We start from the raw sequence: 15,767 nt of genomic DNA, 5'->3' as shown, positions 1-15,767 counted from the left end.
CTGTCCACACACAGCAGGTCACCAGTGTCCACCCTTCCTCCACCTCAGTGAGACGGCATAGGGAGCTCCCTGACAGCAGGGCCAGGCCAGGTGCGGCCCTGGGCCTCTCAGCCACCCTCCCCCGCCCACACCACGGCCCCATCAGGCCCAGCGGGCACTACGATGGTCATGGTCAGGGAGGCTTGCCCTGAGAGGCAGGGCTGGCGCTGGGCCTGATGCCAGGAGGCTGGGGTGACACGGGGAGGCTGACGCTGCAATGCCCGCCTCTCCCAGCCTCCTCCCTGCGGCAGAGCACAGTGGCCTGTCACTCAGCTGTCAGGTAAAGACACGGAAAACAAGGCCAGCTCCCTGTCACTGCGTGAGCAGCCCTCCACACGTGCCCAGACACGGGTGTAGTGTGCGGGGGTTGCGGGGGTGGACAGGGGAGGCAGGAGGCAGACAGCGCAGCTGTCAGCCTGAACAGCAGGCCCACCTGTTCTGGGCGGGACAGCCCTGCAGGCCCAGCCTTCCCACAGCGCCCCTCATCCCTCACCAGTCCCATCCCCAGACCTTTGCTACACCAGGCACTGTGGGCACTGGGGGATACAGCAGGAAGCCAGAGGGGGCCACTCCTGGGATGACTGGGGCATCACAACCCAAAGACTAAAACCCTGATGGGCACAGTGTGAAGACAGACACGCACACAGAGACGCCATAAAGGCAAGCCGCCCCACACAGAAATAAAAAACACAGCCAGGTCACGCAGCTGAGAACCAGGCCCGCCAGCCCAGAGACTTGAGGTTGTGGAGAGACACAACACAGCACGGGGAGGGGACAGAACTATAGCCCCCAGTGGGGCCGGGAGCATGGCACAGAGTCCAGGCCCAGAGATACACAAAGACCGGGAAATAGCCCCAAGACGCCTCCCCTCCCCTGGAGGGGTAGGCACACCTAGCGAGAACGGGAACGCTGCTGTTCCCACCGCAGCATGACTCCTCCAAGGACCAGCAGGCCCAGCGGCAGGGGGAGGATGGCAGTGGGGGAGCAAAACTGACTCTACCTTCCAGCACACAGATACACCAGGGCCACCTCAAGCCTAAGAGGAGGGCTGGGAAAACCTCTCCTTCCTGAGCCTGTGGAACCAGGATACCACTGGCGACAGCCTCGGCTTCTATAGGCACCCATTCTGCAAGCCGAGTGCCACCAGGCCTTGACCCTCAGCACCCTGCCAGCCACACCACCACCTGCCAGGGTTCCTCACCCTCAATCTCCCGGTCTCCATCTCCGGTCACAGAGAGCCCCTGCGCCCCATGCCTCCCCTCCTCCCACCGTCTCCTGGGTTGGCTCCTGGGTCGGCTGAGTTCTAGGCCGTGGCCCAGGTCCCTGGCTGCCCCTTCCCCTGCCCGTACCTGGGCCTCCCCAGGATCCTCGGCGTCAGTGCTGCTGCCCCCGGTGGGCTCCCCGGAGGCGGCGGCTGGGCCCAGATCGCGCATGTCTTCCAGCGCGATGGTGAACTGGGCCAGGGTCTTCACCATCTGCAGCATGCGGCCGGCCCGCCGCAGGGGCGGGGGCGCCGGGGTGGCGGTGGGGGCGGGGGCGGGGGTCGGCGCAGAGTCGGGGGCCCCTTCCCACTCTCGCTCCCTAGGGCCTCAGCCCGGCCGCGGCGGCAGTTGCAGTGGCGGTCGCAGTGGTCAGTTCCAGCGCCGATCTGAGCGCGGCTGCCGGGCCGGCGGCGGCGCTGTTGCCTCCTCCGCGCTGGGAGTGCGCCCGGCGAGCCAGGCGCGCGCGGCGCAGCTGTGGGGAGGAGGGTTCCCGCCCTCTCCGCGCCGCCCCATCTACCCCAGCACGCTCTGGGCTGCCCTCGCACCCGCCCCTTCCCCCACGCAGCGGCGTCCGCTCACGGACCCATCCCCCGCCCCAGGACACAAGTCGGCGCACAGCCGAGGACAATGCGGCGACATGTACTTTCCGTCCACACCTGTACCCAGCGCGGGCACACGCTGAAGGCAGCTTCCCACCGAGGAGCCACGGAGCACGGGACACACACAGGGGCACGAACACACCTACAGGGAACAGGCCACGCTCATGGAAACCTGCCTCAGGCCTGGACCCGTATGCACAAGGGGGTCAGGCCAAGTGCACCCACATCAACACAGTCCCTTACAGACCTTAACCTTGACACACACGAACATGATCCATCCTTGCGCCCAGACAAGTGCTTTTGTGTTTACATAACTATTGTCAGGCAGAAACAGGCACATGTGTCCAGGTTTGGACATTTAGAGATGTACACACATACACATCCCTGGTCTTCCACCCCAGGGAGGAGCTCTTGGGCCTGAAGGAGGGCAGTTATCACTCAAAGGACCCACCTTGAATCATCCCTACCCCTGCCCCGACCCAGCTTGGCCTGTGTCCTGTACCTGGGACCATCTTGGAGGGTTCCAGTCCTGTCCCTATCCAACCCCCCCACCCCTAGACTGTGCTCCCATCCCTAGACTGTGCACCCCTAGACTGTCTCCAAGCAGGATCCTCACAAGCTGCTGCTTCAAAGCCCAGAGTGACGGCAGAACCTATCCCAGACTCAATTTGGACTGAGGGGTGGCGGTGAGCAACCTGCTTTTGCACCAGCTCCCACCCGGCAAGATGTGGGGGCTCTGAAGCACCCTGCAGCTGTGCCTGAGCCCTGGCCGACTTCATGCCTTTTAGTGTGCTGCACGCTCCCACGCTCACCAAGCCCCCAGCTGACTCCCTCTCCCAAACCTGGTTTCCCCTGAGTTTCCTGCACAGTAGACATCCTGACCCCATCGATCAAGCCAGGCCCATCTGTCCCCACGTCTCATCTCCTTGCTCAATGTGCTCCAGCCACTTCTGTTTTAACTTCCAGAAATTGACCATGCTCTCTCCTGCCTCAGGGTCTTAGCCCATGCCTTTTCCCTCTCCTCGTAATGCTTTTTTCTTTTCCTTTAAGACCAGCTTCAGGCGGGCACGGTGGCTCACACCTGTAATCCCAGCACTTTGGGAGGCTGAGAAGGGCACATCACCTGAGGTTGGGAGTTCGAGACCAGCCTGACCAATATGGAGAAACCCCATTTCTATTTTTTAAAAAATTACAAAATTAGCCAGGTGTGGTGGCGCATGCCTGTAATCCCAGCTACTCGGGAGGCTGAGGCAGGAGAATAGCTTGAACCCGGGAGGCAGAGGTTGAGATGAGCTGAGGTTGCAGTGAACTGAGGTCGCGACATTGCACTCCAGCCTAGGCAACAAGAGCGAAACGCCGTCTCAAAAAGAAAAAAGACCAGTTTTAGTGCAAATGCCACCTCCTCAGGGAAGTCCAGGGAAGCCCTCCCTGATCCTCAGATTAGGTCATGTGCATCTAATTTCTGCTCTTAAAGGCTCTCATTTTTCCTTACCTTAACCATGTATTGCAGTTCGTAAATATACATTTAAGCAATTACTAGATTGAGGCCTGTCTCCTCCCAGGAGACTATAGGCTTCCTGAGGGCAGCGTCCTTGTCCCTTTTATAAGCCAGGGCACTGTGCACACAGTACAGGCTGGCTTACTAAGCCCCCAATAGCTCTTCCTCCTCCCTTCTCCCCACATGCCCAGCAGTTACTGACTGAGAGGCACACCAGCCTGAACAGCTCTCTGCCTCTTACCCTCCCAGCTGGATGGATTGTGGGCTTCTCTGCGGATGGAGCCTGCTCCTCCTTTTCCTCCTCCCGGGGCTGGGCATGCAGGGGGTCTGGAACAGCCAGACCAATTGACTGAATGGTGGCTTGAAAGGGAGGATGGACAGGCCTATGATCCAGTCCAGACATCCAGGTCCCACAGCACATGCAGAGTGGTGGTTTGAAGGCCCCATCCCTGGCTCATTGCTTGGTCACTGAGGATTCCTAACCCACATCTGGCTTTCTCTCAGGGCACCTCGTCCCCGATCTGACCCTCTCAAGCTACACGACCCTGGGCATCAGCTTCCTCTGAGTGGCTGAGAGGCAGTGTGTGGTTCAGAATTCAGAGAGGTGCATCCATTCCCTCACTAGCTTCAGTGGGATGGGCCCTGAAGAGATCAGTCCACCCTTGTTGGCCTCCAGGGGCTACCAGACAACACAGGGCTTTTCTCATAGGGCTCAGCAGAGGGAGTCACTGCTACTTGAGGGGAAGGTTTTCAGGGAGGGCTTCCTGAAGGAGGCATGGCATGAACAAGGTCCTGAGGTCAAGAGATCCACAGGCATATGGGTGCCCAGAAGGCAGAGTTCACTGACAGGCCCTATCCCCAAGAAGGGGGCGGGACTTGGTGCCAAAGCACTGCTTGCTGCTGCTGCTTCATTAAGGATGGCTAATTAGATCCAAGCCTGTTGTCTTGGCAATGGAGTGGGGCTGGTGGGTTGGGGAGATGAAAGGAAGCAAAGAGAAGGAACAGGAGCACATGGGTCGGTCGCTGAGGCAGGGTTTCCGGGGAGGGCCCCATAACAGCACAGGCATCAGAGCCCTTCAGGATGAGGTCAGCTGGGGTGGGGGCTGAGAGCACCAGGCGGGCCACAGTACCCCTATGCTGGTTGGTTCTGCTGTTGTTCCTCTAAGCTCCTGTTCTGAGTGCTGATTTTATTTTCCTTTGGGGTATGTGCAGTTGTATAGAATGAGTATGGCTCAGAAGAGTTTCTGTAAGTGTACAAAGTGCTTGGTGAAGGCCTACCCAGCCCTCCTCTCCATACCCCACACCCCACCATAAACACCTCTTCTCCCATGAAAGAGCCACACTCTCACCTGCTTCTTAGTCAGGGAAGGCAAGACAAAGAGGGGAAAAAGGGCTCTGCTCTACAAGAGTACCACCCCACTCCAGGAGAGGCAGGCTGGGGGTCCCAGCTCTGTGGGACCACCTTTCTACAGCCTTGGGGAGCACCTAACCCTCCCTACTTCTGCCCAATCTGCTGACAACTTCCCCATCTCTGAGGGAATCCCAATACCCTGACTACCCGCCTCTGGACACACCACCCAGTCTGAGCCCACCCACACCTCCTACATCTGGGCACTGTCCAGCTGGGGGCCACCTGGTCCTCCAGCTGGTGCTGGACCAAATGGGACCAATGATGAGAAAGGCTAGACGTAGGGACGAACAAACAAATGGACAGATAACCAGTAATGACTGAATAAATGAAAGGATGAAGGGATGGAATCATGATAAGATGAATAAATAATAAATTAATGGATGAACAGATCAATGACAGTCATGAATACATGAATGAATGCACAGATACATGGCTTAATGGATGAGTAATCAATTGTATTTTTATTTTATTCATTAGTTGATTAGTTCAATAAATACTTATAGAGAACCTACTAGATGCCAAGCACTGTGCTGGGAATTTAAAGGTAAGGAAAGAGGTCTGTGCCCTACTGGGCACCACAGTCTACACAGGAAGACAGGAACTGAGAAAGAAATGGCAAATATGATGCAGGTGGTGAAGGAGAAATGCCGGTTCTGGGACAGCAGGCCTCATCAGGCTCCTGGGGGTGGAGGCACAACCCTATTAAATCTTTGTCAAGAGAGTGCCTGGGCCCCAGAGCTGCCCAAACTGGAACACTGGGAACCCCATAATCTCAGAATTGCCACACCACTAATGCTGTTTGGACAATTCTCAGGGGCCAGGCACCCCACCATCGCTTTACACATCCTGGCTCCTTTAATCCCCATAGCAGCCTCACATCAATAACTCTATTATTATTACTCTCCCTTCTTACAAACTAGGAAACTGAGGCTCAGAGAAGTCACCTGGCTGGTAACAGGTAGAACCCAGTTCTACCAGCCACCTCTAGGGCCCAGGCTCCTAAACTCCATCCTCTCCCCAGTGGGGAGAGCCCCACTCCACCTCCCCTGGCCTGGTGCACACAGCTGGGCTCCCCCGACCCCCACCTCCCTGGTGCGGTGGTTGCCTTTCTTCAGCCTCCTTTGTTACAAGATAGTGACTATGAACAGATTCTCCTGAAGGTTTAGGTGGTAAACAAAATGCCATCCACAGGCAATGCTAGAGTCAAAGAAGATCCTCTTCCCTGGGAACTCGGCCCTGGCGAATGGCCCAGACAGACTGTCTGATGCTCCTGACCCCACCAAAGTCCACAAGCATAGGGTTGGTACGGGATGTTCCCAACCTAATGGGCTATCCATTTCCCTGACAGCCGCTGCCTTCCTCAGGTGCTTAGTTCATCAAGGAGATGAAAGTTCCAAAAGAGGGACTTTTTGGTGTAGAGAGATTAAGAGCTCTCTAGAGCCAGAGAGCTCAAGCCCAAATCCTGGCTCGGCCACTTACTGGGGAAGTGACCTTGGGCAAGACACTTCACTTCTTGGGGCCTCAGTCTCTCCATCTGTTCCTGTTTGAGGACTCTGTCTTCTTCTTCCCATCCTCCTACCTTCTCTCCTCTCCTCCCTTCCCCTGCCTCCCCCTGGTCAGGTCCTGTTCCCTAGAGACCCTCCCTTCTGGAAGGAGGAGCCTCTCAAGGCTCCACAGAGTTCCCAGGCCTCCCAGGCAGCTAGAAGGGAAGTGTCCAAGCCACAGGGCTCCCTGGGGACTGGCTGCTCAGGGTGGGCTCCATAATTCTGGGGAATGTGCTTTGGGAATGGGAAGGAGAGCTCCTTAGAGCCTCAGGATCTTCCTGCTATGGGGACACTGCCCTGCTTAGGTGGGTCTGTGTATGCAGCTAGGGTGGGATTACGAGTGACATGACCTGTGTCCTCTCTGTGCGGACTCCTCTGTGTGTCTGTGTGCACTCCTGTTGGGGTCTTCTGTGGACATGTGACTGCACAACTGGTGAGCGTGATGGTCCATAGGGTTCAATAGCAGAGACAGAAAGTGAAGGGGTCACTTCGATAATAATAAAAAATAGCTGGACGTGGTAGTTCATGCCTGTAATCCCAGCACTTTGGGAGGCTGAAGCAGGAGAATCACTTGATCCCAGGAGTTCGAGACCAGCCTGGACAACACAGGGAGCCTAATCTCTACAAAAAATACAAAAAATAGCCAGACCTGGTGGCACACACCTGTGGTCCCAGCTACACGGGAGGCTGAAATAGGAGGATCACTTGAGCCCTGGGATGCTAAGGCTGCAATGAGCTGTTTTCCTCATCATCATCTCCGGTGGGTGTGGTAGATTGTATATTTTGAAGATAGCTATCATCTCATATGCTTTTTTTTTTCTTGAGAAAGGGTCTCACTCTGTCACCCAGGCTGGAGTGTAGTGGTGTGACAGCTCACTGCAACCTCAAACTCCTGGGCTCAAGCGATCCTCCTGCCTCGGCATCCTAAGTGGTGGGGGTACAGGCACCACCATGCCCAGCTAATTTAAAAAGATTTTTTAGATTAAGTCTTGCTATGTTACCCAACCTAGTCTCGCACTCCTGGGCTCAAGCAATCTTCCTGCCTCGGCCTCCCAAAGTGCTAGGATTATAGGCATGAGCCACTGCGCCTGGCTCACATGCTCTTCTTACAATGTGGTATTGACTCTTCCCACAGAGTGAGGAGGTCCAGGTCCCCTCCCTTTGAAGCTGGGTAGAGCTTTGTGACTGCCTTGACCACAGAGCACAGCAGAAATGATACTATGTGACATCCAAAGCTAGGTCATAAAAATGCCATGTGCTTCCATCTTGCTCTCTTGGCTTACTCATTCTTGAAACACAGCCTCCACGTTGTGGGGAAGCCCAGACCACATGCAGGGGCCATGGGTAGGTATGCCAGCTGACAGGCCAGATGAGATCCAGCCAAATGCCAGCATTCATCACCAATCTGTGAGTGAGGATGACTTCAATTCCAGCCCAGCACTATCTGACCACACTGCATGACCCTCAGTGAGAAGTGCCTAGCTGAGGAAACTGAGGATCAGGGAGGTGGAAGAGCCACAGTCACACAGGCAGTGAGTGGAAGAGATGGACTGTGAACCCAGAGTCCTTCATATGCTGACAGGAGAAATGAAGGAAGGGGATGATTTCTGCACAGGCTAGATTTCATCTATTGCCCCAGAGGGGTCGAGTTGGGACTCCAACCTCACCACTCCTTCCAGAAACTGTCCCCGCTGGCTGATAGGAGGATGGAGGTGGTAGCCTTCACTCCTTATGCTAGGACTCAGGCCCGACTTCTAGCTGCTGAACCTTGCTAGTGCACTCTTAGCCCAGAAGGGACCCCCCTACCCACTGCGCTCCCAGCCCCTTCCTAGACCTCTGGGAATGAGGCGTGCTCGCTGTATCCTTGGTGGGAGCTCATGTCTACAGCTGGCTAATGTTTAGTGAGGTGCTATTTCTCATGTATTATCTCATTTAGTCCTCACACCAGTCCTCTGAGTTACGTATTCCTGTTATGGCCATTTTACAGATGAGGAAACAAAGGCTCCAGGAAGCGAAGCAACTTGCCTGAGGTTATGAAGTCAGGATGTGGCAAAGCTGGGATTTGACCCCAAGTAACTGACATATCAGAGAAGCTGAGTGACCCCACCAGGGTCACAGAGCGCATTAACAAGGAGTCAAGCCAAGTCCAGAGCACCTTGAATAAGGAAGTGGGAGGCTGTATTCTCTTCCATGGATGGCTGGGAGTTAGATGGAAATAGGATGGTCTCAATGTCTGCTCCCTGCTTTCCACAACCAGAAGATCCATAAAAGCAGAGTCTAGGTCTCTTGACATACAGTAGGGGCACAATACTTATCTATTGACTGTCTTGCTTTGCAACTTTAGCCATATTCCTCTCCACTCTGGGATTCAGTTTCTTCTTCTGGGCAAAAATGGGGGAGGAGGGAAGGTGCAGATGGATTCTGAATTCCCCACCAGGCTTCCTGGCAGAGGTGGTGGGGCTGAGGTCATGCTCAGAGGTGGAGGATGGACAGCTTGACCCTCCTCCCTGATTTCAGGCTTCAGGATTAAGCCTATAGCTCCAGTGAGGAAGCTGAAGACCCAAGAACTGCACTTCCACCAGAGGCCCACAGGTGGCAGCAGAGGCCAACATGGCAGGGGCTGTGGTGCATGTGGTTTGAATTTAACTCGTTTTTTTTTTTTTTGTTTTTTCTTTTTTTAATGTGGGTTTTTTTTCCCCTTCTTTCTTCTCTGAGATCCGCCTCTCTCCCTCCCAATTTCAAGAAGATACAGCTGGACCTTCCAGGCTGGGAAGGAAAAGTTTCTTAACATCATGGATAATATCGGGAAGCAAGAGGTGGGGCTTGAGGGGTAGATGGATAGACAGACCCCCAACATATGTGAAAAACATCTTAGAAGCTCAGAAGCTCTAAATGCAATCATCCTCTCAGCCCAAGAGGCTGGGACTGTCACCCCCATTTTACAGGCAGAGAAACCAGAACCCAGATCTTCTGGGTCCCACATCTGAGTGTGAAGGAGGGGGAGGTTGCCCTACCCTTGGCAGTCGAGGAGGACCCCACTGGGAATCCCATGAGGCCTTAGGGTAGGTAGGACTTACCTACCTTGCCTATCTGGCCACTCCTGCTTTAGGGCTCCCAGGAAATGCACCCACCTTCCCCTATGCACACTTCTGCCTACGTACTGACCTGGCCTGTGGTCACAGCCCTGGCTTAAAACCTGTGAATGAGATGACCTCCAGGGGCCTTCCTCTCCCTGCTCTAAAAGTTATTTCATTCAAAATGTCTAAACGTGGCTCAGCACTGGACCAGTGCTCAGGGAATCAGGCCCGTGTGGCCCAGCACCACCACCGTTCAGCCTCTGATTCCTGACCTGCACAGAGCCCTGGAAAGCAGGGCTCCCTTCCCTCTCCTCCACCCAGTTCCCCAGCCTGCAGGGAGGCTGGGATCGTGGGAACGGAAGTTATCCAGGGTCTGTTTCCAGCCCCTCTTGTTCCCTCCCTCCCTCAGACCCAGGAGCAGGGAGAAGGGCTGCAGTCGTGTGTTGTCGGTGGGATGGGGTGTCCTGCCTCTGGCGCAGAAGATGACTCACTGGGCTGTGGGCCAGGCACCCTGGGAAAGGCCAGGCCAGGCCAGCCTCAGCCGGAGCCCCAAGGAGCTGAGGCAGGAAGGAGGGGGCCAGGGCCTGCCTCGGCTGAAGATAAATCCTGGGAGCTCTTGAAGCCCCACAGCCAAAAGAGGCTGTCTTCCCCACTTACCACAGTGCCACCAGAGACCTAGGGAAGCCTGAGGTGCAATCAGCCCCCAGTAGCCTACACATGTGACCTCCCAGCCTCTCCTCTAGCCAGGCTGGTCTCTTCACCACTGTCCACCCCCAGCCTCCTCCCCACTTCTCCACCTTTGTGTAGACTGCTCCTCTGCCTGGGCTGCCCTCCTTCCTCTTGGTCCTGTTTAAACACCATCTAACTTTTACGCTCTGCCTCTTCCCGGAAGTTAATCTTTTAAGTCCTCCACCCTCCATGACCTATCCGTGCTATAGACCAAGGGCACTGATCAAACTGCCTGGTGCTAATTCCCCAATGAGCAGCCTCCTTTTTGGCATATTGAAAGACCTACTATGTGCCAGACTTGCACTCAGGCAAGCTGCCCAGGTACTAAGGGACATATAACAAAGTCTGTGAGCTCCAAAATGGAGGGCGCACTTCTGCCTTGTTCCAGCAGCTTCCATGCCTACAACAGAGGCTGGCCCACAGTAAGTACTCAGTTCACATTTGTGAATTTGTGGATGAATGAAAGCAAGTATCAGTGTAATGACTGTGCACTGATTAGTTTAGAATATCCATGTTCAATCCTCTCTTGAAGGAGGGAGGCAGAGAAGGGACCATTTCTATGCATTTGATATATGGGCACTGAGGCTCAAAGAGGAAACGTCTCATGATCCCCAGGGTGGCAGACAGTCAGCTGAGCTAGAATCAGACCAGAGACCAGGCCTCTGGAGCTCTTCCACTGTAGCTTGTCCAGATAGGCCCAACCAGCTGGGTTGCACTGTGGCCCCTACCTCCTCTACTCCCACCCTGTTCCAGGACCCAGGTGACATTCTGGGGGGAGAGTAAGTTCCACCCATCAGTCAGTCACTCCAGCCCTGACCCTGGGGACCCTGGCATAACCCAGAACCAAGGGAAGCCCCCTCCCGTCACAGCAGGCAAGCATAGGGTGGTCAGGATGCCCAGGGGCGGTGATCATGCCCGTTCAACGATCCCTCCATCCTAGCCTCTGGAAGAAGGTGGTCTCTGCCTCTGGCTGACCAACAGCAGCTTGGGCTTTTAGGCCTCACTGAATTTATCCACCAATGGTGACCAGCCCTAATGCCTGGACAGCCATAGTCACACGTGTGTGTGTGTGTACATGTGTGTGTGTATGCGCGCGCACATGTGCAGTGATTAAGATTCACAGCTCGGCCGGGCGCGGTGGCTCAAGCCTGTAATCCCAGCACTTTGGGAGGCCGAGACGGGCGGATCAGGAGGTCGGGAGATCGAGACCATCCTGGCTAACACGGTGAAACCCCGTCTCTACTAAAAAGTACAAAAAACTAGCCGGGCGAGGTGGCGGGCGCCTGTAGTCCCAGCTACTCGGGAGGCTCAGGCAGGAGAATGGCGTGAACCCGGGAGGCGGAGCTTGCAGTGAGCTGAGATCTGGCCACTGCACTCCAGCCTGGGCGACAGAGTGAGACTCCGTCTCAAAAAAAAAAAAAAAAAAAAAAAAAAAAAAAAAAAAAAAGATTCACAGCTCAAGGTCGGCCTAAGCCAAACCCAGGGCATACTCTCCTGAGGCCCAGGACAAGGCCACCACTGCCAGGAAGTTTTTCTGGTAGCACAGACCTGCCCACTCCCCTTCCTCTGAACTTCTGGAGTTTTGGCCTTCAAAACTCAGGGTCTTTCTAGTCTTGTCATGATTATTGGCAATAAGTGGCACCTCCCAGTACCTCAGAGTTTACAAAACACTTCCAGGGCCTAATTTCATGAGCTCTTCTGTGGGTAGAGCAAGGCTCAGTGAGAAGCCATGCGTGCTCGGGTTCTCAAGACAAAGGTTGGTGGGGCCGGGGCTCAAATCTCAGTGCTGGCACTGATCTGCTGTGGGACTGTGAGCAAGTTACACAACCTGGCTGGGCCTGAGGACAGGAAGAGAGCAAAAGCATAAACCAGGAGGAGAAGATCTCCTGAGGGATTCTTCTGTGCTGCTTACTAAGTGCTCTGCAGGTATTATTTTAACCTCACAATAAGCCTCCTGGGTAGGCCCTATTATTACTCTGTTATACAGAAGATGATGATGAGGCATAGTTAAGTACCTTGCTCATAAGTTAAGTACCTTGCTCAAGGTCTCTCAAGCGGATGGGATTCCCGCCCCCAGGGACCCCAGAAAGAAGAGGTGTGGGGTTATCTAGGAACCAGGAGAGAGGAGCACCTTCTAGCCTAATAGAGTGACTCCGGGAGCGGCCCAGGCTCCCAGCATGAGGAGGACGCCCACTCGACCTTTTCCACAGCAGGGAAAACTGGTGGCAACCTCAAAGTCCAACCACAGGAAGGCCCAGAGATTCATGCACTTACTGAAATCTTTGAAATGCTATGGAGAAGTGTTCGGGTGTAACATCAAATGAAAGAAGCAAGAAGCACACATTCTGCACCAGCTCAATGTTATTTAAAATACACACACACACACACACACACGCACACACACACACGGAGAAAATATAGCAGAACATTAACATTAACAGTGGGTAGGGGCCCTGGACAAAGGTGGGTAGAGGGGTAGAGCCAAAGACCACTCTCCACTGATGGCTTCCCGACCTCCAGGAAGACCACATCGGTGCCTCAGTTTCCCCATCTATAAAGTAGAGAACATAGAGGGTTTACTTCTCACAGTGCCCGGAACAAAGCATGAGTTCAACAAATATTGGCTGTTTTGAATAACCAGAATCTTGGAGGGCAGGTCCCCTCAGGGGTCAGCAGTTGGCTGAAGCACCTCCTCCCACAGCAGGCCTCCCTGGCAGCCCTTGCTGGCATATCTGCAGGGCTTATCTCCCTGGCAGCCCTTGCTGGCATATCTCCCATGGTGCCATGGTAGCTCCTTCCACTATGGGCATGTCTGCTTGAGAGAAAGCCAAGCTGGACTGGACCCCTCAGTCTCTGGGTGGCCTTAGAATTGGACAGCAGTGACCTCAGGAAGAATTTTCCTCCATCTCCCATTCAAAAATCCTTTGGGCTCTGATGCTTCTGTAGGGTGATTCTCCAGGTGAGGGTTGGGAGAGGTTTTCCGGGTGGCTCTCTTGTCCCCAGCCCAGGTGACCACCTCTATCCCTCTCTCTCTCTGGGACAACAGAGTAGCATTTGTTGGCAGCACTTTGTGCCTTTTCCATTTTCTCCTTTGGAAAACAAATGAGAAGCCAGCTGAGTCTGACCTCCTCCCCACCGCCCCCCCACAACCCTCCAGGCCCCCAGGGGCAGGAGACCCTCTCTGCCTCCTCCCTGGACAACAGGCCTGGTGGAGAACCCCAGAGGAGGGGCCCTGTGAGCTGGCTGTTGCCATGGCAATGGCAGCCCTGGAATTTGACGGCTGGGGCCCAGGAGTGGGGGTGGGGAGCTAGTATAGGCTATGCTAGGGGCAAGGAGGAGGGTCCAGAGGCCCAGGAAAGCTAAGAAGAGCAACGCAGGGCAGGGGTCCAGGGTCCCCTCCATGGCCTCAGTTTCTCCATCTGTAAAAGAGGGAGAGAGAGGCATGGGACTTAAGATCTCTCTTTCTACCTCTAATCCAAATCGAGACATGGATAAGGGCTAGGGTTATGGGACCCAGCCAGGACAAGGCCAGATGCTCCCTTTGATGGACAGGGACCCCAGGGCACAGGGACTCAATCCAAGGGTCACACAGGAAGTCCAGGGTAGTGGCAGGACTAGGTTCTGGGGTATGTGGTCTGTCCACTCTGGCTTCCCTATTTTGCTAAAGGAGAGGACAAGGGTGCCTGCCTCATGGTAGGGAGAAGAGGATCCCCAAGAATGGTAATAGCTGGGCCCACAGTGCTGAGACAGCAGATAATGTGCCTACCCTCAGAAACCCCTGGTCTTTCTGGATCCAGAGGGCTGGCAGAGGGCCTGCCCCCACCCCGCCTGCTGCGCCAGGCTGCAGCGGGTATTTTTTTTTTTTTTTTTTTTGAGACGGAGTCTCGCTCTGTCGCCCAGGCTGGAGTGCAGTGGCCAGATCTCAGCTCACTGCAAGCTCCGCCTCCCGGGTTCACGCCATTCTCCTGCCTCAGCCTCCCGAGTAGCTGGGACTACAGGCGCCCGCCACCTCGCCCGGCTAGTTTTTTGTATTTTTTAGTAGAGACGGGGTTTCACCGTGTTAGCCAGGATGGTCTCGATCTCCTGACCTCGTGATCCACCCGTCTCGGCCTCCCAAAGTGCTGGGATTACAGGCTTGAGCCACCGCGCCCGGCCTGCAGCGGGTATTTTTAAACGGGTGTCTGCCCCTCTCCGCCTTCCTGCCTGCCCTCTCCAGGAACACAGTGAATTCTGCTGCCAGCCCTCCATCCACTTGGGCCAAGCCTGAGTGGGCGCTAGCTCCACGGTCTTACTCTCTGCCTCCACCTCCAGGACAGCCAGGGCAATGTCCAGGGCCTCCTCCAGCTGTGATACTCTAGGCTCAGAGAGGGGATGGGGCTTGCCCAAAGTCACACAGTACAGACAAGGACTTTGGGAATGTTGTGCCACCTTCCAGAGCCCAGCAAGATCTCTGGGGCCACTCCAGGCTCTTCTGTTCATCCCTCTGCCACTGCCCCTCCACAGTCACAGCCTCGATCCCCTCAGCTGACCTTCACACCCACCCTAGAAAGATACTCCAATTCTGACCAAGTAATTCCTCACCTTAAAACCAACCATCCGGAAAAAAACAGAGTTGCAGCCATAACTCACATTACACACCAGGATAAATTCCAAACCGATCAAGGATTTAAATGTAAAACAAAACAAGAAAACTGAAAATACCAGAGAAAAAATATGAGATAATTGCTTTATAACCTTGGAGTGGGAAAGGCCTTTCTAACTATGACTCCAAATCCAGAAGCAATAAAATAAAAGCTTGATAAAGTAGAACACATAACAAAACCTTCTGCATGGTAAAAATATAAACAAAGTCAAAAGTCAAGTGATAAATCAGGAAAAAAATATTTGCAACTCATATGCCAGACAAAGAACTAACTTCCCGAATATTTAAAAGGTTCCTAGAAACTGATAAAAACAAAAGGCCAACAACCTAACAGAAAAATAGACAAAGGATATGAACCACTCACAGAAACAGGAATCCATATGTCTCTTCGAGATAGAAAAAGATGCTCAACCTTACTCATTATAAGATAAATACAAATTAAAATACACTATCAGACCTATCAGATTGGGAAAATATCCAAAGGTCTGAGTTGGTGAGACTGTGGGGAAATGGGCCTCTTACCTACTGCTGATGGCAGACCCCCATGGACAGGAGCAAAATGAGAATCACATTTACCCTCTATCCTAGCACTCCTAAGAAATGACCTACAAACAAGCTTGTTCACTGCAGCACTGTTTGTAACAGCAAAAGACTGAAAAAACCTAAATATCGGTTAATATGTGGTTGCATACAGTTTGGTATTCCGCAAAATGGGACACCATGCAGTACAAAAAAGAATATGAGGCCAGGCATGGTGGCTCATGCCTGTAATCCCAGCACTGTGGGAGGCTGAGGCAGGCGGATCACCTGAGGTCAGGAATTCAAAGCCAGCTAGGCCAACATGGTGAACTCCCATCTCTACTGAAAATACAAAAATTAGCTGGGCAAGGTGGCACACACCTGTAATCCCAGCTACTCGGGAGGCTGAGGCACAAGAATTGCTTGAACCTGGGAGGCAGAGGTTGC

At 54.2% G+C, this 15,767-nt stretch overlaps 1 protein-coding gene and 1 long non-coding RNA gene across 3 annotated transcripts in view; one reads left to right on the top strand and one right to left on the bottom strand.

Annotated features, from left to right (window-relative positions):
• The window catches only part of ARHGEF17 (Rho guanine nucleotide exchange factor 17), a 62,000-nt gene that overhangs the window by 24,444 nt on the left and 21,789 nt on the right, over positions 1-15,767 (bottom strand). The gene's annotated exons all lie outside the window — the stretch shown is intronic.
• Positions 9,004-15,245, top strand: LOC144334362 (uncharacterized). Its single transcript, XR_013404114.1, has 2 exons — positions 9,004-11,296; positions 14,320-15,245. It is a non-coding gene; the product is annotated as an uncharacterized LOC144334362 (long non-coding RNA).

Source organism: Macaca mulatta, chromosome 14 (assembly GCF_049350105.2).
Source record: "Macaca mulatta isolate MMU2019108-1 chromosome 14, T2T-MMU8v2.0, whole genome shotgun sequence".
Lineage (NCBI taxonomy): Eukaryota > Metazoa > Chordata > Mammalia > Primates > Cercopithecidae > Macaca > Macaca mulatta.
The sequence above is the reverse complement of the archived record's forward strand: the minus strand, read 5'-3'. Positions and strand labels throughout refer to the sequence as shown.